We start from the raw sequence: 26,913 nt of genomic DNA, 5'->3' as shown, positions 1-26,913 counted from the left end.
CGACGTTCGCGAGGACCTAAGGTTATTACTCCAAACAATTTAACTAAAATTATCTGTGACCAGACCATAAGAGACGCTAACGAGGCATCCGAAGGCACTGTCCTGTGCCCCCATAAATTACCAGCCTAGCGTAATGCGGCTGCAAGTGCGGTCCGGCTAACCGCAAAAAAAAAAAAAAAAATTACTTAAGATAATCTTAAATTAATTAAAAGAAATCGTGGTGTGTAAGCAACTAACTACTGGGCACATCAACAACTACGACAAGTTTTGCTACCAGCGGAATATCTGATCACTGCAGAATGTTAACCCATTTCAGGCTGTGTTTTAATTAATTGTAGGTGGGCCGATCCCGGCGGTACTGCAATGCCGGGCCAACCCGCGACAGAGGTGGAGCAAGCCCCTAGCACTCCGTCAGAAGCCAAAAATGAGTTTAATATTCTGGTCGTGTGATGCAGGACGTATCAGATATTAAGCTGATAAGAACAGATACTACACTTTTTTTCCCTCCTACCTCCCCTATAGCCCTACCTTTTCCTCTCCAAAAATGCCGCCATCCTCTAGTGTCGACGCAGCACGTAAAGCAGGGTGTTGTTAGTAGCAAGACTTATTGCCATAAACCGAAAATAAAAGCGGAGGCATACTCTGCTATGCCTCAGGGGGCGACGACACACTACTCAGAAACACACCTCCCTCTGCAGGTGTGAGGCAAGTGATGATTTTAAAAACTAAATAGAAAGAAATAAATAAAGACAGAAATGAAGGCAAAATAAAAAAAAACAGCGACGGCAGCACACTCAAACGAACTGGCGAGATAATCCCATCGCCCATAGAATTAACAAAGTAATAATCCTCTAAGATAGATTATGCGTTTTCCAATTTTCCAATAATTTTTCATACAAGGTTCACACAATTCGCATGTTACCAATTTCCATATTATCAGTATCACAGAACAGTCTACTCTAGTGATGCCCAGAAGGCCAATATCAAATCTGGGGTATGGGTAAGTCGAGGGTAGTTTGAAAGTCCGAGTGACAAAGATCCAGGGGTACACTCAGGCAATTCTTATACGAGGTGCCTTAGTTAGCCCGGAACACCTTTTGATAACCATGAACCATTGCAACTTTAAGAAATCTTGCAAAAGTAATGGTATATTTCCGGTCAGATTCCGCCAGGCGATGCTGGCTCCAAAGGTAGTCCATGAAAGAGACAGCTTCTCCGAGGTAAAGGTCATAGATCGTGAAAATGGTTTGGCCCAAGAGACACACCATTGCGTTACGTCGTGATCGGGGGTTGGTCTGAATATCAGGGGTAAGGAACCAGTCGACTGACACATAGTCGAGTGTAGTCCCACCGATCAGCGTTAATAGCACATGTGCAAGGTCCCACACTTCTGTGACGTGAGGGCATAGGAGACGATGCTCTCTGGTGTCTACGTCACCACATCGGCCGCAAGCAGCCGACGGCCATAGGAGGATGGCCGCCAGGCGATGATTAGTGGGTATTAAATTGTTTACAACGCGATACCATAGCGCTGAAACTTCTGTTTGAAGGGCTAGGTGGTTGATATTAGCCCAAGCGTGGTGCCAGATGACCGACGGTCGTCTGTCCTCCAATTTGTGTGGTGTGAGCTGGCCTCGAAGCGCCTAGTAAAGGCGCTTCGATGTGCGTGCCTTGTCGGTGGCCACTGCTAGGATGTAACTTTGATTGAGGTAATAGTCCTTGACTGTCGTCATCCGGAATGGAATATGTGTCAAGCATACTGGTACACGCGCCGATTGTGGGCGATAACGGTCGGAAAGCACCGCTGTTGTCCCACCTGGGTCAATCTCACGCAAAGTGGCGATACGGTGAATCAGGATTGCCGAACATTTGCGGGGAAAGTCAATGAGTCCAAGGCGACTATCGACTTTTGGCAGTGTACAAGTCTGTGCATCAACTTTGAATAGTGCACGCCGCCACAATAAGCAATATACTGTTTGTGAGATGGCTCTGCTGGTTTGTTTCGGTAGCGTAAGGAGTTGTGCTACATACCATGCCCGTGATAGGATGTAAGTATTAATCAGTTGGATTCGTTGATGGAGGTCGAGTCGTTGATCAGTGTGACTCACGCAAAGTCCTCTGATGCTCGTGAGAATCCGCCTGCACGTGAGTGTTAACATGAACTGCGGACAGGCAGTCACCTCAAGACCCAAGATACGTTGTTCCCCTACAATCCGGTAGCATGGGCGTTCGATGGTCAATGATCGTGGTCCTAGTGGGATTAGCACCATTTTGTTGGATTTTAACATGGCACCGGATGCTCGTTCATAAACGTAGAGGACTCGGCGAACCGAATCGATGTCCCTGGCGTTTGCTACAAACACACCTACACCATCCGCGTATGCCGCACTGCGGAAGGGGACGCCTGGGAAAGGAACACCATCGACCATCTGTCCGATGTCACGCAGCATGGGGTCCAGCGCCAAAGCGATAAAATACACTGACAAGGGACACCCTTGTCGAACTGATCGTCTGATGGGAATTGGTCGTGATCTGCAGCCGTTCACAATGATTGTGGAATTTGCTCCCTTCCAAGAAGTGCCGGATGACTCTTATGAAGTGCTCCCCGAAACCCATCCGCTACATAACGGCCAGCAGGTAAGGATGGGAGACCCTATCGAAGGCACCGGCGAAATCTAGGGATCAATTGCAGCCGGGGTTCGAGCGTCGGCGGTGGGTGAGTAAGACAGCATCATGGTATATAGAAGCAGCGGTGAAGGTGGTTCGATTCGAAACGCCACATGATTGAGTGGGACAAAATACCTTATTCATTACCTGTTTAAGACGTGAAGCCACACTTCGTGCCACCAACTTATAATCAGTGTTAAGAATGGTGATGGGACGTACGTCTTTAGTCCATCAGTGACCTGTGACCTTTGGATTAAAGCCAATACGTACAGCTAGAAAATCGGCGGGTAGCTCGCAACCAGCAAAAATCTCCTCGCACATTTTGCAGAAGCGGTCTCCTAACAGGCCGGAAAACCTAGCACTTCGATTAGTGCTGGAATGGCACAATCGAAGGCGGTATCCTTGCGGAGTACCACCAGATATGAAAAACCGCAGTGTCAGGGCCTAAATGCTTGCAGCGTGTGCGTTCCACATGAGGGAGTGACATACGGTGGTGCGGGCTGATATGGCAACAGGCGACCGTCGAAAACATCGCAAAAGCAAGTGCCGGAAGGAACGACAATATACGAGAGCACTCGTCAACAGCCCAGTACTACCCTCCATGTCGAGGAGTAAACTGCGACTCCTATTTGAGCGCCGCTAGCTGCCAGGGCAGTGGAGAAGCCGTGAGGCCGCCCCACCGCAGCGTCCGGCCGGTGCGAGCTATACTGGCGCGAGCTACACCTAGCCGAGTGCTTAAATCGTCCACCGCCTACTGCATATGTGTGTGTGCGTGTGTACACACATATTCTGCGTGCGTGCGTGCGGCGGCGACGACGACGACGACGTTCGCGAGGACCTAAGGTTATAACTCCAAACAATTTAATTAAAATTATCTGTGACCAGACCATAAGAGATGCTAACGAGGCATCCGAAGGCACTGTCCTGTGCCCCCATAAATTACCAGCCTAGCGTAATGCGGCTGCAAGTGCGGTCCGGCTAACCGCAAAAAAAAAAAAAAAAAAATTGCTTAAGATAATCTTAAATTAATTAAAAGAAATCGTGGTGTGTAAGCAACTAACTACTGGGCACATCAACAACTACGACAAGTTTTGCTACCAGCGGAATATCTGATCACTGCAGAATGTTAACCCATTTCAGGCTGTGTTTTAATTAATTGTAGGTGGGCCGATCCCGGCGGTACTGCAATGCCGGGCCAACCCGCGACAGAGGTGGAGCAAGCCCCTAGCACTCCGTCAGAAGCCAAAAATGAGTTTAATATTCTGGTCGTGTGATGCAGGACGTATCAGATATTAAGCTGATAAGAACAGATACTACACTTTTTTTCCCTCCTACCTCCCCTATAGCCCTACCTTTTCCTCTCCAAAAATGCCGCCATCCTCTAGTGTCGACGCAGCACGTAAAGCAGGGTGTTGTTAGTAGCAAGACTTATTGCCATAAACCGAAAATAAAAGCGGAGGCATACTCTGCTATGCCTCAGGGGGCGACGACACACTACTCAGAAACACACCTCCCTCTGCAGGTGTGAGGCAAGTGATGATTTTAAAAACTAAATAGAAAGAAATAAATAAAGACAGAAATGAAGGCAAAATAAAAAAAAAACAGCGACGGCAGCACACTCAAACGAACTGGCGAGATAATCCCATCGCCCATAGAATTAACAAAGTAATAATCCTCTAAGATAGATTATGCGTTTTCCAATTTTCCAATAATTTTTCATACAAGGTTCACACAATTCGCATGTTACCAATTTCCATATTATCAGTATCACAGAACAGTCTGCTCTAGTGATGCCCAGAAGGCCAATATCAAATCTGGGGTATGGGTAAGTCAAGGGTAGTTTGAAAGTCCGAGTGACAAAGATCCAGGGGTACACTCAGGCAATTCTTATACGAGGTGCCTTAGTTAGCCCGGAACACCTTTTGATAACCATGAACCATTGCAACTTTAAGAAATCTTGCAAAAGTAATGGTATATTTCCGGTCAGATTCCGCCAGGCGATGCTGGCTCCAAAGGTAGTCCATGAAAGAGACAGCATCTCCAAGGTAAAGGTCATAGATCGTGAAAATGGTTTGGCCCAAGAGACACACCATTGCGTTACGTCGTGTTCGGGGGTTGGTCTGAATATCACGGGTAAGGAACCAGTCGACTGACACATAGTCGAGTGTAGTCCCACCGATCAGCGTTAATAGCACATGTGCAAGGTCCCACACTTCTGTGACGTGAGGGCATAGGAGACGATGCTCTCTGGTGTCTACGTCACCACATCGGCCGCAAGCGGCCGAGGGCCATAGGAGGATGGCCGCCAGGCGAAGATTACTGGGTATTAAATTGTTTACAACGCGATACCATAGCGCTGAAACTTCTGTTTGAAGGGCTAGGTGGTTGATATTAGCCCAAGCGTGGTGCCAGATGACCGACGGTCGTCTGTCCTCCAATTTGTGTGGTGTGAGCTGGCCTCGAAGCGCCTAGTAAAGGCGCTTCGATGTGCGTGCCTTGTCGGTGGCCACTGCTAGGATGTAACTTTGATTGAGGTAATAGTCCTTGACTGTCGTCATCCGGAATGGAATATGTGTCAAGCATACTGGTACACGCGCCGATTGTGGGCGATAACGGTCGAAAAGCACCGCTGTTGTCCCACCTGGGTCAATCTCACGCAAAGTGGCGATACGGTGAATCAGGATTGCCGAACATTTGCGGGGAAAGTCAATGAGTCCAAGGCGACTATCGACTTTTGGCAGTGTACAAGTCTGTGCATCAACTTTGAATAGTGCACGCCGCCACAATAGGCAATATACTGTTTGTGAGATGGCTCTGCTGGTTTGTTTCGGTAGCGTAAGGAGTTGTGCTACATACCATGCCCGTGATAGGATGTAAGTATTAATCAGTTGGATTCGTTGATGGAGGTCGAGTCGTTGATCAGTGTGACTCACGCAAAGTCCTCTGATGCGCGTGAGAATCCGCCTGCACGTGAGTGTTAACATGAACTGCGGACAGGCAGTCACCTCAAGACCCAAGATACGTTGTTCCCCTACAATCCGGTAGCATGGGCGTTCGATGGTCAATGATCGTGGTCCTAGTGGGATTAGCACCATTTTGTTGGATTTTAACATGGCACCGGATGCTCGTTCATAAACGTAGAGGACTCGGCGACCCGAATCGATGTCCCTGGCGTTTGCTACAAACACACCTACACCATCCGCGTATGCCGCACTGCGGAAGGGGACGCCTGGGAAAGGAACACCATCGACCATCTGTTCGATGTCACGCAGCATGGGGTCCAGCGCCAAAGCGATAAAATACACTGACAAGGGACACCCTTGTCGAACTGATCGTCTGATGGGAATTGGTCGTGATCTGCAGCCGTTCACAATGATTGTGGAATTTGCTCCCTTCCAAGAAGTGCCGGATGACTCTTATGAAGTGCTCCCCGAAACCCATCCGCTACATAACGGCCAGCAGGTAAGGATGGGAGACCCTATCGAAGGCACCGGCGAAATCTAGGGATCAATTGCAGCCGGGGTTCGAGCGTCGGCGGTGGGTGAGTAAGACAGCATCATGGTATATAGAAGCAGCGGTGAAGGTGGTTCGATTCGAAACGCCACATGATTGAGTGGGACAAAATACCTTATTCATTACCTGTTTAAGACGTGAAGCCACACTTCGTGCCACCAACTTATAATCAGTGTTAAGAATGGTGATGGGACGTACGTCTTTAGTCCATCAGTGACCTGTGACCTTTGGATTAAAGCCAATACGTACAGCTAGAAAATCGGCGGGTAGCTCGCAACCAGCAAAAATCTCCTCGCACATTTTGCAGAAGCGGTCTCCTAACAGGCCGGAAAACCTAGCACTTCGATTAGTGCTGGAATGGCACAATTGAAGGCGGTATCCTTGCGGAGTACCACCAGATATGAAAAACCGCAGTGTCAGGGCCTAAATGCTTGCAGCGTGTGCGTTCCACATGAGGGAGTGACATACGGTGGTGCGGGCTGATATGGCAACAGGCGACCGTCGAAAACATCGCAAAAGCAAGTGCCGGAAGGAACGACAATATACGAGAGCACTCGTCAACAGCCCAGTACTACCCTCCATGTCGAGGAGTAAACTGCGACTCCTATTTGAGCGCCGCTAGCTGCCAGGGCAGTGGAGAAGCCGTGAGGCCGCCCCACAGCAGCGTCAGGCCGGTGCGAGCTATACTGGCGCGAGCTACACCTAGCCGAGTGCTTACATCGTCCACCGCCTACTGCATATGTGTGTGTGCGTGTGTACACACGTATTCTGCGTGCGTGCGGCGGCGACGACGACGTTCGCGAGGAGCTGAGGTTATAACTCCAAACAATTTAATTAAAATTATCTGTGACCAGACCATAGGAGACGGTAACGAGGCATCCGAAGGCACTGTCCTGTGCCCCCATAAATTACCAGCCTAGCGTAATGCGGCTGCAAGTGCGGTCCGGCTAACCGCAAAAAAAAAAAAAATTCTTAAGATAATCTTAAATTAATTAAAAGAAATCGTGGTGTGTAAACAACTAACTACTGGGCACATCAACAACTACGACAAGTTTTGCTACCAGCGGAATATCTGATCACTGCAGAATGTTAACCCATTTCAGGCTGTGTTTTAATTAATTTTAGGTGGGCCGATCCCGGCGGTACTGCAATGCCGGGCCAACCCGCGACAGAGGTGGAGCAAGCCCCTAGCACTCCGTCAGAAGCCAAAAATGAGTTTAATATTCTGGTCGTGTGATGCAGGACGTATCAGATATTAAGCTGATAAGAACAGATACTACACTTTTTTTCCCTCCTACCTCCCCTATAGCCCTACCTTTTCCTCTCCAAAAATGCCGCCATCCTCTAGTGTCGACGCAGCACGTAAAGCAGGGTGTTGTTAGTAGCAAGACTTATTGCCATAAACCGAAAATAAAAGCGGAGGCATACTCTGCTATGCCTCAGGGGGCGACGACACACTACTCAGAAACACACCTCCCTCTGCAGGTGTGAGGCAAGTGATGATTTTAAAAACTAAATAGAAAGAAATAAATAAAGACAGAAATGAAGGCAAAATAAAAAAAAAACAGCGACGGCAGCACACTCAAACGAACTGGCGAGATAATCCCATCGCCCATAGAATTAACAAAGTAATAATCCTCTAAGATAGATTATGCGTTTTCCAATTTTCCAATAATTTTTCATACAAGGTTCACACAATTCGCATGTTACCAATTTCCATATTATCAGTATCACAGAACAGTCTACTCTAGTGATGCCCAGAAGGCCAATATCAAATCTGGGGTATGGGTAAGTCAAGGGTAGTTTGAAAGTCCGAGTGACAAAGATCCAGGGGTACACTCAGGCAATTCTTATACGAGGTGCCTTAGTTAGCCCGGAACACCTTTTGATAACCATGAACCATTGCAACTTTAAGAAATCTTGCAAAAGTAATGGTATATTTCCGGTCAAATTCCGCCAGGCGATGCTGGCTCCAAAGGTAGTCCATGAAAGAGACAGCATCTCCGAGGTAAAGGTCATAGATCGTGAAAATGGTTTGGCCCAAGAGACACACCATTGCGTTACGTCGTGTTCGGGGGTTGGTCTGAATATCAGGGGTAAGGAACCAGTCGACTGACACATAGTCGAGTGTAGTCCCACCGATCAGCGTTAATAGCACACGTGCAAGGTCCCACACTTCTGTGACGTGAGGGCATAGGAGACGATGCTCTCTGGTGTCTACGTCACCACATCGGCCACAAGCAGCCGACGGCCATAGGAGGATGGCCGCCAGGCGATGATTAGTGGGTATTAAATTGTTTACAACGCGATACCATAGCGCTGAAACTTCTGTTTGAAGGGCTAGGTGGTTGATATTAGCCCAAGCGTGGTGCCAGATGACCGACGGTCGTCTGTCCTCCAATTTGTGTGGTGTGAGCTGGCCTCGAAGCGCCTAGTAAAGGCGCTTCGATGTGCGTGCCTTGTCGGTGGCCACTGCTAGGATGTAACTTTGATTGAGGTAATAGTCCTTGACTGTCGTCATCCGGAATGGAATATGTGTCAAGCATACTGGTACACGCGCCGATTGTGGGCGATAACGGTCGGAAAGCACCGCTGTTGTCCCACCTGGGTCAATCTCACGCAAAGTGGCGATACGGTGAATCAGGATTGCCGAACATTTGCGGGGAAAGTCAATGAGTCCAAGGCGACTATCGACTTTTGGCAGTGTACAAGTCTGTGCATCAACTTTGAATAGTGCACGCCGCCACAATAGGCAATATACTGTTTGTGAGATGGCTCTGCTGGTTTGTTTCGGTAGCGTAAGGAGTTGTGCTACATACCATGCCCGTGATAGGATGTAAGTATTAATCAGTTGGATTCGTTGATGGAGGTCGAGTCGTTGATCAGTGTGACTCACGCAAAGTCCTCTGATGCGCGTGAGAATCCGCCTGCACGTGAGTGTTAACATGAACTGCGGACAGGCAGTCACCTCAAGACCCAAGATACGTTGTTCCCCTACAATCCGGTAGCATGGGCGTTCGATGGTCAATGATCGTGGTCCTAGTGGGATTAGCACCATTTTGTTGGATTTTAACATGGCACCGGATGCTCGTTCATAAACGTAGAGGACTCGGCGAACCGAATCGATGTCCCTGGCGTTTGCTACAAACACACCTACACCATCCGCGTATGCCGCACTGCGGAAGGGGACGCCTGGGAAAGGAACACCATCGACCATCTGTCCGATGTCACGCAGCATGGGGTCCAGCGCCAAAGCGATAAAATACACTGACAAGGGACACCCTTGTCGAACTGATCGTCTGATGGGAATTGGTCGTGATCTGCAGCCGTTCACAATGATTGTGGAATTTGCTCCCTTCCAAGAAGTGCCGGATGACTCTTATGAAGTGCTCCCCGAAACCCATCCGCTACATAACGGCCAGCAGGTAAGGATGGGAGACCCTATCGAAGGCACCGGCGAAATCTAGGGATCAATTGCAGCCGGGGTTCGATCGTCGGCGGTGGGTGAGTAAGACAGCATCATGGTATATAGAAGCAGCGGTGAAGGTGGTTCGATTCGAAACGCCACATGATTGAGTGGGACAAAATACCTTATTCATTACCTGTTTAAGACGTGAAGCCACACTTCGTGCCACCAACTTATAATCAGTGTTAAGAATGGTGATGGGACGTACGTCTTTAGTCCATCAGTGACCTGTGACCTTTGGATTAAAGCCAATACGTACAGCTAGAAAATCGGCGGGTAGCTCGCAACCAGCAAAAATCTCCTCGCACATTTTGCTGAAGCGGTCTCCTAACAGGCCGGAAAACCTAGCACTTCGATTAGTGCTGGAATGGCACAATCGAAGGCGGTATCCTTGCGGAGTACCACCAGATATGAAAAACCGCAGTGTCAGGGCCTAAATGCTTGCAGCGTGTGCGTTCCACATGAGGGAGTGACATACGGTGGTGCGGGCTGATATGGCAACAGGCGACCGTCGAAAACATCGCAAAAGCAAGTGCCGGAAGGAACGACAATATACGAGAGCACTCGTCAACAGCCCAGTACTACCCTCCATGTCGAGGAGTAAACTGCGACTCCTATTTGAGCGCCGCTAGCTGCCAGGGCAGTGGAGAAGCCGTGAGGCCGCCCCACCGCAGCGTCCGGCCGGTGCGAGCTATACTGGCGCGAGCTACACCTAGCCGAGTGCTTAAATCGTCCACCGCCTACTGCATATGTGTGTGTGCGTGTGTACACACATATTCTGCGTGCGTGCGTGCGGCGGCGACGACGACGACGTTCGCGAGGACCTAAGGTTATAACTCCAAACAATTTAATTAAAATTATCTGTGACCAGACCATAAGAGACGCTAACGAGGCATCCGAAGGCACTGTCCTGTGCCCCCATAAATTACCAGCCTAGCGTAATGCGGCTGCAAGTGCGGTCCGGCTAACCGCAAAAAAAAAAAAAAAAAAAAAAATTCTTAAGATAATCTTAAATTAATTAAAAGAAATCGTGGTGTGTAAGCAACTAACTACTGGGCACATCAACAACTACGACAAGTTTTGCTACCAGCGGAATATCTGATCACTGCAGAATGTTAACCCATTTCAGGCTGTGTTTTAATTAATTTTAGGTGGGCCGATCCCGGCGGTACTGCAATGCCGGGCCAACCCGCGACAGAGGTGGAGCAAGCCCCTAGCACTCCGTCAGAAGCCAAAAATGAGTTTAATATTCTGGTCGTGTGATGCAGGACGTATCAGATATTAAGCTGATAAGAACAGATACTACACTTTTTTTCCCTCCTACCTCCCCTATAGCCCTACCTTTTCCTCTCCAAAAATGCCGCCATCCTCTAGTGTCGACGCAGCACGTAAAGCAGGGTGTTGTTAGTAGCAAGACTTATTGCCATAAACCGAAAATAAAAGCGGAGGCATACTCTGCTATGCCTCAGGGGGCGACGACACACTACTCAGAAACACACCTCCCTCTGCAGGTGTGAGGCAAGTGATGATTTTAAAAACTAAATAGAAAGAAATAAATAAAGACACAAATGAAGGCAAAATAAAAAAAACAGCGACGGCAGCACACTCAAACGAACTGGCGAGATAATCCCATCGCCCATAGAATTAACAAAGTAATAATCCTCTAAGATAGATTATGCGTTTTCCAATTTTCCAATAATTTTTCATACAAGGTTCACAAAATTCGCATGTTACCAATTTCCATATTATCACTATCACAGAACAGTCTACTCTAGTGATGTCCAGAAGGCCAATATCAAATCTGGGGTATGGGTAAGTCAAGGGTAGTTTGAAAGTCCGAGTGACAAAGATCCAGGGGTACACTCAGGCAATTCTTATACGAGGTGCCTTAGTTAGCCCGGAACACCTTTTGATAACCATGAACCATTGCAACTTTAAGAAATCTTGCAAAAGTAATGGTATATTTCCGGTCAGATTCCGCCAGGCGATGCTGGCTCCAAAGGTAGTCCATGAAAGAGACAGCATCTCCGAGGTAAAGGTCATAGATCATGAAAATGGTTTGGCCCAAGAGACACACCATTGCGTTACGTCGTGTTCGGGGGTTGGTCTGAATATCACGGGTAAGGAACCAGTCGACTGACACATAGTCGAGTGTAGTCCCACCGATCAGCGTTAATAGCACACGTGCAAGGTCCCACACTTCTGTGACGTGAGGGCATAGGAGACGATGCTCTCTGGTGTCTACGTCACCACATCGGCCGCAAGCAGCCGACGGCCATAGGAGGATGGCCGCCAGGCGATGATTAGTGGGTATTAAATTGTTTACAACGCGATACCATAGCGCTGAAACTTCTGTTTGAAGGGCTAGGTGGTTGATATTAGCCCAAGCGTGGTGCCAGATGACCGACGGTCGTCTGTCCTCCAATTTGTGTGGTGTGAGCTGGCCTCGAAGCGCCTAGTAAAGGCGCTTCGATGTGCGTGCCTTGTCGGTGGCCACTGCTAGGATGTAACTTTGATTGAGGTAATAGTCCTTGACTGTCGTCATCCGGAATGGAATATGTGTCAAGCATACTGGTACACGCGCCGATTGTGGGCGATAACGGTCGGAAAGCACCGCTGTTGTCCCACCTGGGTCAATCTCACGCAAAGTGGCGATACGGTGAATCAGGATTGCCGAACATTTGCGGGGAAAGTCAATGAGTCCAAGGCGACTATCGACTTTTGGCATTGTACAAGTCTGTGCATCAACTTTGAATAGTGCACGCCGCCACAATAGGCAATATACTGTTTGTGAGATGGCTCTGCTGGTTTGTTTCGGTAGCGTAAGGAGTTGTGCTACATACCATGCCCGTGATAGGATGTAAGTATTAATCAGTTGGATTCGTTGATGGAGGTCGAGTCGTTGATCAGTGTGACTCACGCAAAGTCCTCTGATGCGCGTGAGAATCCGCCTGCACGTGAGTGTTAACATGAACTGCGGACAGGCAGTCACCTCAAGACCCAAGATACGTTGTTCCCCTACAATCCGGTAGCATGGGCGTTCGATGGTCAATGATCGTGGTCCTAGTGGGATTAGCACCATTTTGTTGGATTTTAACATGGCACCGGATGCTCGTTCATAAACGTAGAGGACTCGGCGAACCGAATCGATGTCCCTGGCGTTTGCTACAAACACACCTACACCATCCGCGTATGCCGCACTGCGGAAGGGGACGCCTGGGAAAGGAACACCATCGACCATCTGTCCGATGTCACGCAGCATGGGGTCCAGCGCCAAAGCGATAAAATACACTGACAAGGGACACCCTTGTCGAACTGATCGTCTGATGGGAATTGGTCGTGATCTGCAGCCGTTCACAATGATTGTGGAATTTGCTCCCTTCCAAGAAGTGCCGGATGACTCTTATGAAGTGCTCCCCGAAACCCATCCGCTACATAACGGCCAGCAGGTAAGGATGGGAGACCCTATCGAAGGCACCGGCGAAATCTAGGGATCAATTGCAGCCGGGGTTCGAGCGTCGGCGGTGGGTGAGTAAGACAGCATCATGGTATATAGAAGCAGCGGTGAAGGTGGTTCGATTCGAAACGCCACATGATTGAGTGGGACAAAATACCTTATTCATTACCTGTTTAAGACGTGAAGCCACACTTCGTGCCACCAACTTATAATCAGTGTTAAGAATGGTGATGGGACGTACGTCTTTAGTCCATCAGTGACCTGTGACCTTTGGATTAAAGCCAATACGTACAGCTAGAAAATCGGCGGGTAGCTCGCAACCAGCAAAAATCTCCTCGCACATTTTGCAGAAGCGGTCTCCTAACAGGCCGGAAAACCTAGCACTTCGATTAGTGCTGGAATGGCACAATCGAAGGCGGTATCCTTGCGGAGTACCACCAGATATGAAAAACCGCAGTGTCAGGGCCTAAATGCTTGCAGCGTGTGCGTTCCACATGAGGGAGTGACATACGGTGGTGCGGGCTGATATGGCAACAGGCGACCGTCGAAAACATCGCAAAAGCAAGTGCCGGAAGGAACGACAATATACGAGAGCACTCGTCAACAGCCCAGTACTACCCTCCATGTCGAGGAGTAAACTGCGACTCCTATTTGAGCGCCGCTAGCTGCCAGGGCAGTGGAGAAGCCGTGAGGCCGCCCCACCGCAGCGTCCGGCCGGTGCGAGCTATACTGGCGCGAGCTACACCTAGCCGAGTGCTTAAATCGTCCACCGCCTACTGCATATGTGTGTGTGCGTGTGTACACACATATTCTGCGTGCGTGCGTGCGGCGGCGACGACGACGACGTTCGCGAGGACCTAAGGTTATAACTCCAAACAATTTAATTAAAATTATCTGTGACCAGACCATAAGAGACGGTAACGAGGCATCCGAAGGCACTGTCCTGTGCCCCCATAAATTACCAGCCTAGCGTAATGCGGCTGCAAGTGCGGTCCGGCTAACCGCAAAAAAAAAAAAAAAATTTCTTAAGATAATCTTAAATTAATTAAAAGAAATCGTGGTGTGTAAGCAACTAACTACTGGGCACATCAACAACTACGACAAGTTTTGCTACCAGCGGAATATCTGATCACTGCAGAATGTTAACCCATTTCAGGCTGTGTTTTAATTAATTTTAGGTGGGCCGATCCCGGCGGTACTGCAATGCCGGGCCAACCCGCGACAGAGGTGGAGCAAGCCCCTAGCACTCCGTCAGAAGCCAAAAATGAGTTTAATATTCTGGTCGTGTGATGCAGGACGTATCAGATATTAAGCTGATAAGAACAGATACTACACTTTTTTTCCCTCCTACCTCCCCTATAGCCCTACCTTTTCCTCTCCAAAAATGCCGCCATCCTCTAGTGTCGACGCAGCACGTAAAGCAGGGTGTTGTTAGTAGCAAGACTTATTGCCATAAACCGAAAATAAAAGCGGAGGCATACTCTGCTATGCCTCAGGGGGCGACGACACACTACTCAGAAACACACCTCCCTCTGCAGGTGTGAGGCAAGTGATGATTTTAAAAACTAAATAGAAAGAAATAAATAAAGACAGAAATGAAGGCAAAATAAAAAAAACAGCGACGGCAGCACACTCAAACGAACTGGCGAGATAATCCCATCGCCCATAGAATTAACAAAGTAATAATCCTCTAAGATAGATTATGCGTTTTCCAATTTTCCAATAATTTTTCATACAAGGTTCACACAATTCGCATGTTACCAATTTCCATATTATCAGTATCACAGAACAGTCTACTCTAGTGATGCCCAGAAGGCCAATATCAAATCTGGGGTATGGGTAAGTCAAGGGTAGTTTGAAAGTCCGAGTGACAAAGATCCAGGGGTACACTCAGGCAATTCTTATACGAGGTGCCTTAGTTAGCCCGGAACACCTTTTGATAACCATGAACCATTGCAACTTTAAGAAATCTTGCAAAAGTAATGGTATAGTTCCGGTCAGATTCCGCCAGGCGATGCTGGCTCCAAAGGTAGTCCATGAAAGAGACAGCATCTCCGAGGTAAAGGTCATAGATCGTGAAAATGGTTTGGCCCAAGAGACACACCATTGCGTTACGTCGTGTTCGGGGGTTGGTCTGAATATCACGGGTAAGGAACCAGTCGACTGACACATAGTCGAGTGTAGTCCCACCGATCAGCGTTAATAGCACACGTGCAAGGTCCCACACTTCTGTGACGTGAGGGCATAGGAGACGATGCTCTCTGGTGTCTACGTCACCACATCGGCCGCAAGCAGCCGACGGCCATAGGAGGATGGCCGCCAGGCGATAATTAGTGGGTATTAAATTGTTTACAACGCGATACCATAGCGCTGAAACTTCTGTTTGAAGGGCTAGGTGGTTGATATTAGCCCAAGCGTGGTGCCAGATGACCGACGGTCGTCTGTCCTCCAATTTGTGTGGTGTGAGCTGGCCTCGAAGCGCCTAGTAAAGGCGCTTCGATGTGCGTGCCTTGTCGGTGGCCACTGCTAGGATGTAACTTTGATTGAGGTAATAGTCCTTGACTGTCGTCATCCGGAATGGAATATGTGTCAAGCATACTGGTACACGCGCCGATTGTGGGCGATAACGGTCGGAAAGCACCGCTGTTGTCCCACCTGGGTCAATCTCACGCAAAGTGGCGATACGGTGAATCAGGATTGCCGCACATTTGCGGGGAAAGTCAATGAGTCCAAGGCGACTATCGACTTTTGGCAGTGTACAAGTCTGTGCATCAACTTTGAATAGTGCACGCCGCCACAATAGGCAATATACTGTTTGTGAGATGGCTCTGCTGGTTTGTTTCGGTAGCGTAAGGAGTTGTGCTACATACCATGCCCGTGATAGGATGTAAGTATTAATCAGTTGGATTCGTTGATGGAGGTCGAGTCGTTGATCAGTGTGACTCACGCAAAGTCCTCTGATGCGCGTGAGAATCCGCCTGCACGTGAGTGTTAACATGAACTGCGGACAGGCAGTCACCTCAAGACCCAAGATACGTTGTTCCCCTACAATCCGGTAGCATGGGCGTTCGATGGTCAATGATCGTGGTCCTAGTGGGATTAGCACCATTTTGTTGGATTTTAACATGGCACCGGATGCTCGTTCATAAACGTAGAGGACTCGGCGAACCGAATCGATGTCCCTGGCGTTTGCTACAAACACACCTACACCATCCGCATATGCCGCACTGCGGAAGGGGACGCCTGGGAAAGGAACACCATCGACCATCTGTCCGATGTCACGCAGCATGGGGTCCAGCGCCAAAGCGATAAAATACACTGACAAGGGACACCCTTGTCGAACTGATCGTCTGATGGGAATTGGTCGTGATCTGCAGCCGTTCACAATGATTGTGGAATTTGCTCCCTTCCAAGAAGTGCCGGATGACTCTTATGAAGTGCTCCCCGAAACCCATCCGCTACATAACGGCCAGCAGGTAAGGATGGGAGACCCTATCGAAGGCACCGGCGAAATCTAGGGATCAATTGCAGCCGGGGTTCGAGCGTCGGCGGTGGGTGAGTAAGACAGCATCATGGTATATAGAAGCAGCGGTGAAGGTGGTTCGATTCGAAACGCCACATGATTGAGTGGGACAAAATACCTTATTCATTACCTGTTTAAGACGTGAAGCCACACTTCGTGCCACCAACTTATAATCAGTGTTAAGAATGGTGATGGGACGTACGTCTTTAGTCCATCAGTGACCTGTGACCTTTGGATTAAAGCCAATACGTACAGCTAGAAAATCGGCGGGTAGCTCGCAACCAGCAAAAATCTCCTCGCACATTTTGCTGAAGCGGTCTCCTAACAGGCCGGAAAACCTAGCACTTCGATTAGTGCTGGAATGGCACAATCGAAGGCGGTATCCTTGCGGAGTACCACCAGATATGAAAAACCGCAGTGTCAGGGCCTAAATGCTCGCAGCGTGTGCGTTCCACATGAGGGAGTGACATACGGTGGTGCGGGCTGATATGGCAACAGGCGACCGTCGAAAACATCGCAAAAGCAAGTGCCGGAAGGAACGACAATATACGAGAGCACTCGTCAACAGCCCAGTACTACCCTCCATGTCGAGGAGTAAACTGCGACTCCTATTTGAGCGCCGCTAGCTGCCAGGGCAGTGGAGAAGCCGTGAGGCCGCCCCACCGCAGCGTCCGGCCGGTGCGAGCTATACTGGCGCGAGCTACACCTAGCCGAGTGCTTAAATCGTCCACCGCCTACTGCATATGTGTGTGTGCGTGTGTACACACATATTCTGCGTGCGTGCGTGCGGCGGCGACGACGACGACGTTCGCGAGGACCTAAGGTTATAACTCCAAACAATTTAATTAAAATTATCTGTGACCAGACCATAAGAGACGCTAACGAGGCATCCGAAGGCACTGTCCTGTGCCCCCATAAATTACCAGCCTAGCGTAATGCGGCTGCAAGTGCGGTCCGGCTAACCGCAAAAAAAAAAAAAAAATTTCTTAAGATAATCTTAAATTAATTAAAAGAAATCGTGGTGTGTAAGCAACTAACTACTGGGCACATCAACAACTACGACAAGTTTTGCTACCAGCGGAATATCTGATCACTGCAGAATGTTAACCCATTTCAGGCTGTGTTTTAATTAATTTTAGGTGGGCCGATCCCGGCGGTACTGCAATGCCGGGCCAACCCGCGACAGAGGTGGAGCAAGCCCCTAGCACTCCGTCAGAAGCCAAAAATGAGTTTAATATTCTGGTCGTGTGATGCAGGACGTATCAGATATTAAGCTGATAAGAACAGATACTACACTTTTTTTCCCTCCTACCTCCCCTATAGCCCTACCTTTTCCTCTCCAAAAATGCCGCCATCCTCTAGTGTCGACGCAGCACGTAAAGCAGGGTGTTGTTAGTAGCAAGACTTATTGCCATAAACCGAAAATAAAAGCGGAGGCATACTCTGCTATGCCTCAGGGGGCGACGACACACTACTCAGAAACACACCTCCCTCTGCAGGTGTGAGGCAAGTGATGATTTTAAAAACTAAATAGAAAGAAATAAATAAAGACACAAATGAAGGCAAAATAAAAAAAACAGCGACGGCAGCACACTCAAACGAACTGGCGAGATAATCCCATCGCCCATAGAATTAACAAAGTAATAATCCTCTAAGATAGATTATGCGTTTTCCAATTTTCCAATAATTTTTCATACAAGGTTCACAAAATTCGCATGTTACCAATTTCCATATTATCACTATCACAGAACAGTCTACTCTAGTGATGTCCAGAAGGCCAATATCAAATCTGGGGTATGGGTAAGTCAAGGGTAGTTTGAAAGTCCGAGTGACAAAGATCCAGGGGTACACTCAGGCAATTCTTATACGAGGTGCCTTAGTTAGCCCGGAACACCTTTTGATAACCATGAACCATTGCAACTTTAAGAAATCTTGCAAAAGTAATGGTATATTTCCGGTCAGATTCCGCCAGGCGATGCTGGCTCCAAAGGTAGTCCATGAAAGAGACAGCATCTCCGAGGTAATGGTCATAGATCGTGAAAATGGTTTGGCCCAAGAGACACACCATTGCGTTACGTCGTGTTCGGGGGTTGGTCTGAATATCAGGGGTAAGGAACCAGTCGACTGACACATAGTCGAGTGTAGTCCCACCGATCAGCGTTAATAGCACACGTGCAAGGTCCCACACTTCTGTGACGTGAGGGCATAGGAGACGATGCTCTCTGGTGTCTACGTCACCACATCGGCCGCAAGCAGCCGACGGCCATAGGAGGATGGCCGCCAGGCGATGATTAGTGGGTATTAAATTGTTTACAACGCGATACCATAGCGCTGAAACTTCTGTTTGAAGGGCTAGGTGGTTGATATTAGCCCAAGCGTGGTGCCAGATGACCGACGGTCGTCTGTCCTCCAATTTGTGTGGTGTGAGCTGGCCTCGAAGCGCCTAGTAAAGGCGCTTCGATGTGCGTGCCTTGTCGGTGGCCACTGCTAGGATGTAACTTTGATTGAGGTAATAGTCCTTGACTGTCGTCATCCGGAATGGAATATGTGTCAAGCATACTGGTACACGCGCCGATTGTGGGCGATAACGGTCGGAAAGCACCGCTGTTGTCCCACCTGGGTCAATCTCACGCAAAGTGGCGATACGGTGAATCAGGATTGCCGAACATTTGCGGGGAAAGTCAATGAGTCCAAGGCGACTATCGACTTTTGGCAGTGTACAAGTCTGTGCATCAACTTTGAATAGTGCACGCCGCCACAATAGGCAATATACTGTTTGTGAGATGGCTCTGCTGGTTTGTTTCGGTAGCGTAAGGAGTTGTGCTACATACCATGCCCGTGATAGGATGTAAGTATTAATCAGTTGGATTCGTTGATGGAGGTCGAGTCGTTGATCAGTGTGACTCACGCAAAGTCCTCTGATGCGCGTGAGAATCCGCCTGCACGTGAGTGTTAACATGAACTGCGGACAGGCAGTCACCTCAAGACCCAAGATACGTTGTTCCCCTACAATCCGGTAGCATGGGCGTTCGATGGTCAATGATCGTGGTCCTAGTGGGATTAGCACCATTTTGTTGGATTTTAACATGGCACCGGATGCTCGTTCATAAACGTAGAGGACTCGGCGAACCGAATCGATGTCCCTGGCGTTTGCTACAAACACACCTACACCATCCGCGTATGCCGCACTGCGGAAGGGGACGCCTGGGAAAGGAACACCATCGACCATCTGTCCGATGTCACGCAGCATGGGGTCCAGCGCCAAAGCGATAAAATACACTGACAAGGGACACCCTTGTCGAATTGATCGTCTGATGGGAATTGGTCGTGATCTGCAGCCGTTCACAATGATTGTGGAATTTGCTCCCTTCCAAGAAGTGCCGGATGACTCTTATGAAGTGCTCCCCGAAACCCATCCGCTACATAACGGCCAGCAGGTAAGGATGGGAGACCCTATCGAAGGCACCGGCGAAATCTAGGGATCAATTGCAGCCGGGGTTCGAGCGTCGGCGGTGGGTGAGTAAGACAGCATCATGGTATATAGAAGCAGCGGTGAAGGTGGTTCGATTCGAAACGCCACATGATTGAGTGGGACAAAATACCTTATTCATTACCTGTTTAAGACGTGAAGCCACACTTCGTGCCACCAACTTATAATCAGTGTTAAGAATGGTGATGGGACGTACGTCTTTAGTCCATCAGTGACCTGTGACCTTTGGATTAAAGCCAATACGTACAGCTAGAAAATCGGCGGGTAGCTCGCAACCAGCAAAAATCTCCTCGCACATTTTGCAGAAGCGGTCTCCTAACAGGCCGGAAAACCTAGCACTTCGATTAGTGCTGGAATGGCACAATCGAAGGCGGTATCCTTGCGGAGTACCACCAGATATGAAAAACCGCAGTGTCAGGGCCTAAATGCTTGCAGCGTGTGCGTTCCACATGAGGGAGTGACATACGGTGGTGCGGGCTGATATGGCAACAGGCGACCGTCGAAAACATCGCAAAAGCAAGTGCCGGAAGGAACGACAATATACGAGAGCACTCGTCAACAGCCCAGTACTACCCTCCATGTCGAGGAGTAAACTGCGACTCCTATTTGAGCGCCGCTAGCTGCCAGGGCAGTGGAGAAGCCGTGAGGCCGCCCCACCGCAGCGTCCGGCCGGTGCGAGCTATACTGGCGCGAGCTACACCTAGCCGAGTGCTTAAATCGTCCACCGCCTACTGCATATGTGTGTGTGCGTGTGTACACACATATTCTGCGTGCGTGCGTGCGGCGGCGACGACGACGACGTTCGCGAGGACCTAAGGTTATAACTCCAAACAATTTAATTAAAATTATCTGTGACCAGACCATAAGAGACGGTAACGAGGCATCCGAAGGCACTGTCCTGTGCCCCCATAAATTACCAGCCTAGCGTAATGCGGCTGCAAGTGCGGTCCGGCTAACCGCAAAAAAAAAAAAAAAATTTCTTAAGATAATCTTAAATTAATTAAAAGAAATCGTGGTGTGTAAGCAACTAACTACTGGGCACATCAACAACTACGACAAGTTTTGCTACCAGCGGAATATCTGATCACTGCAGAATGTTAACCCATTTCAGGCTGTGTTTTAATTAATTTTAGGTGGGCCGATCCCGGCGGTACTGCAATGCCGGGCCAACCCGCGACAGAGGTGGAGCAAGCCCCTAGCACTCCGTCAGAAGCCAAAAATGAGTTTAATATTCTGGTCGTGTGATGCAGGACGTATCAGATATTAAGCTGATAAGAACAGATACTACACTTTTTTTCCCTCCTACCTCCCCTATAGCCCTACCTTTTCCTCTCCAAAAATGCCGCCATCCTCTAGTGTCGACGCAGCACGTAAAGCAGGGTGTTGTTAGTAGCAAGACTTATTGCCATAAACCGAAAATAAAAGCGGAGGCATACTCTGCTATGCCTCAGGGGGCGACGACACACTACTCAGAAACACACCTCCCTCTGCAGGTGTGAGGCAAGTGATGATTTTAAAAACTAAATAGAAAGAAATAGATAAAGACAGAAATGAAGGCAAAATAAAAAAAAACAGCGACGGCAGCACACTCAAACGAACTGGCGAGATAATCCCATCGCCCATAGAATTAACAAAGTAATAATCCTCTAAGATAGATTATGCGTTTTCCAATTTTCCAATAATTTTTCATACAAGGTTCACACAATTCGCATGTTACCAATTTCCATATTATCAGTATCACAGAACAGTCTACTCTAGTGATGCCCAGAAGGCCAATATCAAATCTGGGGTATGGGTAAGTCAAGGGTAGTTTGAAAGTCCGAGTGACAAAGATCCAGGGGTACACTCAGGCAATTCTTATACGAGGTGCCTTAGTTAGCCCGGAACACCTTTTGATAACCATGAACCATTGCAACTTTAAGAAATCTTGCAAAAGTAATGGTATAGTTCCGGTCAGATTCCGCCAGGCGATGCTGGCTCCAAAGGTAGTCCATGAAAGAGACAGCATCTCCGAGGTAAAGGTCATAGATCGTGAAAATGGTTTGGCCCAAGAGACACACCATTGCGTTACGTCGTGTTCGGGGGTTGGTCTGAATATCACGGGTAAGGAACCAGTCGACTGACACATAGTCGAGTGTAGTCCCACCGATCAGCGTTAATAGCACACGTGCAAGGTCCCACACTTCTGTGACGTGAGGGCATAGGAGACGATGCTCTCTGGTGTCTACGTCACCACATCGGCCGCAAGCAGCCGACGGCCATAGGAGGATGGCCGCCAGGCGATGATTAGTGGGTATTAAATTGTTTACAACGCGATACCATAGCGCTGAAACTTCTGTTTGAAGGGCTAGGTGGTTGATATTAGCCCAAGCGTGGTGCCAGATGACCGACGGTCGTCTGTCCTCCAATTTGTGTGGTGTGAGCTGGCCTCGAAGCGCCTAGTAAAGGCGCTTCGATGTGCGTGCCTTGTCGGTGGCCACTGCTAGGATGTAACTTTGATTGAGGTAATAGTCCTTGACTGTCGTCATCCGGAATGGAATATGTGTCAAGCATACTGGTACACGCGCCGATTGTGGGCGATAACGGTCGGAAAGCACCGCTGTTGTCCCACCTGGGTCAATCTCACGCAAAGTGGCGATACGGTGAATCAGGATTGCCGCACATTTGCGGGGAAAGTCAATGAGTCCAAGGCGACTATCGACTTTTGGCAGTGTACAAGTCTGTGCATCAACTTTGAATAGTGCACGCCGCCACAATAGGCAATATACTGTTTGTGAGATGGCTCTGCTGGTTTGTTTCGGTAGCGTAAGGAGTTGTGCTACATACCATGCCCGTGATAGGATGTAAGTATTAATCAGTTGGATTCGTTGATGGAGGTCGAGTCGTTGATCAGTGTGACTCACGCAAAGTCCTCTGATGCGCGTGAGAATCCGCCTGCACGTGAGTGTTAACATGAACTGCGGACAGGCAGTCACCTCAAGACCCAAGATACGTTGTTCCCCTACAATCCGGTAGCATGGGCGTTCGATGGTCAATGATCGTGGTCCTAGTGGGATTAGCACCATTTTGTTGGATTTTAACATGGCACCGGATGCTCGTTCATAAACGTAGAGGACTCGGCGAACCGAATCGATGTCCCTGGCGTTTGCTACAAACACACCTACACCATCCGCGTATGCCGCACTGCGGAAGGGGACGCCTGGGAAAGGAACACCATCGACCATCTGTCCGATGTCACGCAGCATGGGGTCCAGCGCCAAAGCGATAAAATACACTGACAAGGGACACCCTTGTCGAACTGATCGTCTGATGGGAATTGGTCGTGATCTGCAACCGTTCACAATGATTGTGGAATTTGCTCCATCCAAGAAGTGCCGGATGACTCTTATGAAGTGCTCCCCGAAACCCATCCGCTACATTACGGCCTGCAGGTAAGGATGGGAGACCCTATCGAAGGCACCGGCGAAATCTAGGGATCAATTGCAGCCGGGGTTCGAGCGTCGGCGGTGGGTGAGTAAGACAGCATCATGGTATATAGAAGCTGCGGTGAAGGTGGTTCGATTCGAAACGCCACATGATTGAGTGGGACAAAATACCTTATTCATTACCTGTTTAAGACGTGAAGCCACACTTCGTGCCACCAACTTATAATCAGTGTTAAGAATGGTGATGGGACGTACGTCTTTAGTCCATCAGTGACCTGTGACCTTTGGATTAAAGCCAATACGTACAGCTAGAAAATCGGCGGGTAGCTCGCAACCAGCAAAAATCTCCTCGCACATTTTGCAGAAGCGGTCTCCTAACAGGCCGGAAAACCTAGCACTTCGATTAGTGCTGGAATGGCACAATCGAAGGCGGTATCCTTGCGGAGTACCACCAGATATGAAAAACCGCAGTGTCAGGGCCTAAATGCTTGCAGCGTGTGCGTTCCACATGAGGGAGTGACATACGGTGGTGCGGGCTGATATGGCAACAGGCGACCGTCGAAAACATCGCAAAAGCAAGTGCCGGAAGGAACGACAATATACGAGAGCACTCGTCAACAGCCCAGTACTACCCTCCATGTCGAGGAGTAAACTGCGACTCCTATTTGAGCGCCGCTAGCTGCCAGGGCAGTGGAGAAGCCGTGAGGCCGCCCCACCGCAGCGTCCGGCCGGTGCGAGCTATACTGGCGCGAGCTACACCTAGCCGAGTGCTTAAATCGTCCACCGCCTACTGCATATGTGTGTGTGCGTGTGTACACACATATTCTGCGTGCGTGCGTGCGTGCGGCGGCGACGACGACGACGTTCGCGAGGACCTAAGGTTATAACTCCAAACAATTTAATTAAAATTATCTGTGACCAGACCATAAGAGACGGTAACGAGGCATCCGAAGGCACTGTCCTGTGCCCCCATAAATTACCAGCCTAGCGTAATGCGGCTGCAAGTGCGGTCCGGCTAACCGCAAAAAAAAAAAAAAATTTCTTAAGATAATCTTAAATTAATTAAAAGAAATCGTGGTGTGTAAGCAACTAACTACTGGGCACATCAACAACTACGACAAGTTTTGCTACCAGCGGAATATCTGATCACTGCAGAATGTTAACCCATTTCAGGCTGTGTTTTAATTAATTTTAGGTGGGCCGATCCCGGCGGTACTGCAATGCCGGGCCAACCCGCGACAGAGGTGGAGCAAGCCCCTAGCACTCCGTCAGAAGCCAAAAATGAGTTTAATATTCTGGTCGTGTGATGCAGGACGTATCAGATATTAAGCTGATAAGAACAGATACTACACTTTTTTTCCCTCCTACCTCCCCTATAGCCCTACCTTTTCCTCTCCAAAAATGCCGCCATCCTCTAGTGTCGACGCAGCACGTAAAGCAGGGTGTTGTTAGTAGCAAGACTTATTGCCATAAACCGAAAATAAAAGCGGAGGCATACTCTGCTATGCCTCAGGGGGCGACGACACACTACTCAGAAACACACCTCCCTCTGCAGGTGTGAGGCAAGTGATGATTTTAAAAACTAAATAGAAAGAAATAGATAAAGACAGAAATGAAGGCAAAATAAAAAAAAACAGCGACGGCAGCACACTCAAACGAACTGGCGAGATAATCCCATCGCCCATAGAATTAACAAAGTAATAATCCTCTAAGATAGATTATGCGTTTTCCAATTTTCCAATAATTTTTCATACAAGGTTCACACAATTCGCATGTTACCAATTTCCATATTATCAGTATCACAGAACAGTCTACTCTAGTGATGCCCAGAAGGCCAATATCAAATCTGGGGTATGGGTAAGTCAAGGGTAGTTTGAAAGTCCGAGTGACAAAGATCCAGGGGTACACTCAGGCAATTCTTATACGAGGTGCCTTAGTTAGCCCGGAACACCTTTTGATAACCATGAACCATTGCAACTTTAAGAAATCTTGCAAAAGTAATGGTATAGTTCCGGTCAGATTCCGCCAGGCGATGCTGGCTCCAAAGGTAGTCCATGAAAGAGACAGCATCTCCGAGGTAAAGGTCATAGATCGTGAAAATGGTTTGGCCCAAGAGACACACCATTGCGTTACGTCGTGTTCGGGGGTTGGTCTGAATATCACGGGTAAGGAACCAGTCGACTGACACATAGTCGAGTGTAGTCCCACCGATCAGCGTTAATAGCACACATGCAAGGTCCCACACTTCTGTGACGTGAGGGCATAGGAGACGATGCTCTCTGGTGTCTACGTCACCACATCGGCCGCAAGCAGCCGACGGCCATAGGAGGATGGCCGCCAGGCGATGATTAGTGGGTATTAAATTGTTTACAACGCGATACCATAGCGCTGAAACTTCTGTTTGAAGGGCTAGGTGGTTGATATTAGCCCAAGCGTGGTGCCAGATGACCGACGGTCGTCTGTCCTCCAATTTGTGTGGTGTGAGCTGGCCTCGAAGCGCCTAGTAAAGGCGCTTCGATGTGCGTGCCTTGTCGGTGGCCACTGCTAGGATGTAACTTTGATTGAGGTAATAGTCCTTGACTGTCGTCATCCGGAATGGAATCTGTGTCAAGCATACTGGTACACGCGCCGATTGTGGGCGATAACGGTCGGAAAGCACCGCTGTTGTCCCACCTGGGTCAATCTCACGCAAAGTGGCGATACGGTGAATCAGGATTGCCGCACATTTGCGGGGAAAGTCAATGAGTCCAAGGCGACTATCGACTTTTGGCAGTGTACAAGTCTGTGCATCAACTTTGAATAGTGCACGCCGCCACAATAGGCAATATACTGTTTGTGAGATGGCTCTGCTGGTTTGTTTCGGTAGCGTAAGGAGTTGTGCTACATACCATGCCCGTGATAGGATGTAAGTATTAATCAGTTGGATTCGTTGATGGAGGTCGAGTCGTTGATCAGTGTGACTCACGCAAAGTCCTCTGATGCGCGTGAGAATCCGCCTGCACGTGAGTGTTAACATGAACTGCGGACAGGCAGTCACCTCAAGACCCAAGATACGTTGTTCCCCTACAATCCGGTAGCATGGGCGTTCGATGGTCAATGATCGTGGTCCTAGTGGGATTAGCACCATTTTGTTGGATTTTAACATGGCACCGGATGCTCGTTCATAAACGTAGAGGACTCGGCGAACCGAATCGATGTCCCTGGCGTTTGCTACAAACACACCTACACCATCCGCGTATGCCGCACTGCGGAAGGGGACGCCTGGGAAAGGAACACCATCGACCATCTGTCCGATGTCACGCAGCATGGGGTCCAGCGCCAAAGCGATAAAATACACTGACAAGGGACACCCTTGTCGAACTGATCGTCTGA

General features: G+C 48.9%; 8 pseudogenes; all 8 read right to left on the bottom strand.

Annotated features, from left to right (window-relative positions):
• Window positions 1–333: 333 nt before the first annotated feature.
• On the bottom strand, window positions 334–546 carry LOC124719181 (annotated as a pseudogene).
• A 3,278-nt stretch (window positions 547–3,824) lies between these two features.
• Window positions 3,825–4,037, bottom strand: LOC124719170 (annotated as a pseudogene).
• A 3,263-nt stretch (window positions 4,038–7,300) lies between these two features.
• Window positions 7,301–7,513, bottom strand: LOC124719116 (annotated as a pseudogene).
• A 3,279-nt stretch (window positions 7,514–10,792) lies between these two features.
• Window positions 10,793–11,005, bottom strand: LOC124719110 (annotated as a pseudogene).
• Window positions 11,006–14,276: 3,271 nt separating this feature from the next.
• LOC124719105 lies at window positions 14,277–14,489 on the bottom strand (annotated as a pseudogene).
• A 3,271-nt stretch (window positions 14,490–17,760) lies between these two features.
• On the bottom strand, window positions 17,761–17,973 carry LOC124719098 (annotated as a pseudogene).
• A 3,271-nt stretch (window positions 17,974–21,244) lies between these two features.
• Window positions 21,245–21,457, bottom strand: LOC124719093 (annotated as a pseudogene).
• Window positions 21,458–24,731: 3,274 nt separating this feature from the next.
• On the bottom strand, window positions 24,732–24,944 carry LOC124719087 (annotated as a pseudogene).
• Between the last annotated feature and the right edge of the window lie 1,969 nt (window positions 24,945–26,913).

This window comes from Schistocerca piceifrons, chromosome 1 (assembly GCF_021461385.2).
Source record: "Schistocerca piceifrons isolate TAMUIC-IGC-003096 chromosome 1, iqSchPice1.1, whole genome shotgun sequence".
In the NCBI taxonomy this organism is placed as follows: Eukaryota; Metazoa; Arthropoda; class Insecta; order Orthoptera; family Acrididae; genus Schistocerca; species Schistocerca piceifrons.
This window is presented reverse-complemented; position numbering and strand designations above follow the sequence as displayed.